General features: G+C 38.3%; 1 pseudogene; it reads right to left on the bottom strand.

Moving 5' to 3' along the window:
• Positions 1 to 184: 184 nt before the first annotated feature.
• On the bottom strand, positions 185 to 1,864 carry LOC102480657 (lupus La protein homolog pseudogene; annotated as a pseudogene).
• Positions 1,865 to 2,661: the final 797 nt, after the last annotated feature.

Here is a 2,661-nt window from a genome sequence, read left to right on the forward strand (position 1 = left end):
TATTTGAATCATCTGAATAACACAAACAGAACCATACATTTTTAAAAATTCCTCATAAGGGTAACAAAACAAAAAGACAACTTAAACAACAAAAATTTGTTTCTGTTCTTACAGGTGGACTCTGAAGTAGATCTAATTCGGTTTCCTTTTTAAAAGGCGTCAAAGACAAAAGGCAGCTTAAAACCTAATTAAAATGAATAAAAACTTGTTCACTAAACTCTGGTCTCCACTTTGTTTTCTGTTGTTTTGACGCAGGTTCTTGCAGGTCTGTTTCTTCTCTTACTCTTTTCACTGGTGGAGCTGCACCATTTTCATCAGTCATCATCACTATAGAATTTGGTTTTCTTGCCCTGAAAACTGCACTTTTCCTCTAGCAGACCCAGGCCAAGCAGCTGTATTTCCTTTTCCTTTAAATTTGTGACCTGACTTCCATTTGTTCAGGGATTCTTGCTGATCATTTATGATTTTTTTCAATGCTGCTTTTTCTACCTCTCCTTCTAGTACTTCCCAAGTAACTGCTTTGCTCCTTAATCATAGGTTGCCATTATTTGTATCTTTGGCTTTTTCTAGAGTTTTCTTGGATTTTTTTCTTAAAACAGAATGTTGCCCTCTTTTGCTCCTCTGATAAAATCTATCCATTTTTTTTCACCATGATTTGAGAAAAAAGCTGTGCACATTTTCTCCACAGGTCTGTTCATCCGAGTCACCTGGAAATTTCAGGAAGCATCTGATCTTTTTCTTCCAGCGATTTCATTTCAGCATCTTCCACTAACTTGTTTTTCTTCTTCTATCCTGAAAGCCAAGAGCGGTGGCAGTGGTGGTGGTGGTGGTGGTGGTGGTGGTGATGGAGGTGGTGGAGGTGGTGGTGAGAGCCTATAGTCCCAGCTAATAGGAAGGCTGAAGCAGGAGGATTGCGAGTTGGGGGCAAGTGGGGCATATAGTGAGGTCCTTTCTGAATACCTGGGCATGATGGTGCACGCCTGTTGTCCCAGCAACTCCAAAAGCTGAGGTGGGAAGATCACAACATAGAGTGACCCTGTCGCGCTGTTGGTGGTGGTGGTAGTCCCAGCTAGTCAGTAGGCTGAGGCAAGAGAATTGTGAGTTACCGGCCCCGGGGTGGGGGGAGCACGGACGTGGGTAATAAAGCGAGGGCCTGTCTGAAAGAGCAGACATGGCTGTAGTCCCAGCGATTAGGGAGGCAGAGGTAGGAGGATGCTGATGTAATGCAACCCTGCTGTTTAGCTCTTAATTTTGGTTCCTGTTTATGCTGTTTTCTTTCTGCATTTTTTCCTTTTCAAAGTAATCTTCCTTGAAAAGCAGTATTAGCATCTCTGTGCCTTTGTACCTCTGACCAGAGGTTTCTACAAACTTCTTTGCAGATACAATGTTTTCAAACACAGCTAATAGGATCCCTTAAATGCCTTCTCTAGTGTTCTTCTCATCTGAATATTTAGTATTTCACCTTTATCTCCTAACCATTCTTTTATATCATCAAGGGTTGCATCAATTGGGAAGTCTTTAATATAAACAGATCTGTTTTTGACATGATTTTTATATTCATCAGTCACTTCAGGGAGGGAATTTGCTTGAAGATCTTTTTATTTTAATTCTATCTTTGCTAATTTCCATGAGTTCTTCCTTGGATTTGTTCAATGCTTCTACTGTTACATTGAAGTCTGTTATTAGATGGTTTAACCTGTTGAATTTTATTATCTCCAAAGGTACTCAACCTTCATCCAGCTTTATCTCTTCCTTTAAAAACTTGTCCCATGGCAAATTGAAGTTTCCAAAATAATACTCAATTTGATGACAGATTTTGGCCTCCAAAGCAGCCATTTTTTTCCTTATCACCATTTTCCCCCATTGAGGCTATCTTTAGGGCCAGGTCCCGCAGAGGAACCCCAAGACTCACTACTCATGTATTTGGTCTTTACCAAGGTCAAGTAACAATCCAACAGCTATTTCTTTTTTCTTTTTCTTTTTCTTTTTCTTCTTTTAAGCCAATAGTCATTTCCAAAAATAGAGGTCATCTGTAGCAGTTGATTTGGATTTCTTCCAAGATCCTGTGGATTTCTGTTAGTAGAAGCATTATGGTTCTTACTAACCATACATTCAGTATTACAAGTCCATTTGTAAAGATCCTCTGAGTATTATTAGGTCTATCTGAGTATTATATTCATGTGGCAGATTCCCTCTGACTGAAGTACAGATGACCTATGAGCCTTCAAAGATGGAATAATCAATAAACAATCTGGGACATAAGATTAAAAAGTGTTTTAGGCTAGCCTATGAATTTTAAAAAATCAAGAATTATGGGGGGGGGGTTAGATATATTTAGATAGAACAATTTTTCTTTGAAGCAGAGATCCCAAATTATCTTACTTTGTATGGCAGACCATATATTTTTGTTTTATGACACATGGTCGTAAAAAGACATTGTAGGTTATTATTATTTCTTTTCCTCTTTAGGATCAATCACTATGATGCCATTATAATGAATAAATAAATAATATTATGGTATAATTAAATATCTCCAAATTTGATATAGTAGCATTCAGGAATACTGACATAACATTAAGGCAAGGAATAAGTGGTATACCATGGTGTATTTGAGTTTTCCAGAGAGGAATGGCAAGAGAGAGAGAGAAAGAGAGGGGGAGA

Source organism: Tupaia chinensis, unplaced genomic scaffold (assembly GCF_000334495.1).
Source record: "Tupaia chinensis unplaced genomic scaffold, TupChi_1.0 Scaffold140301_1, whole genome shotgun sequence".
NCBI lineage: Eukaryota > Metazoa > Chordata > Mammalia > Scandentia > Tupaiidae > Tupaia > Tupaia belangeri.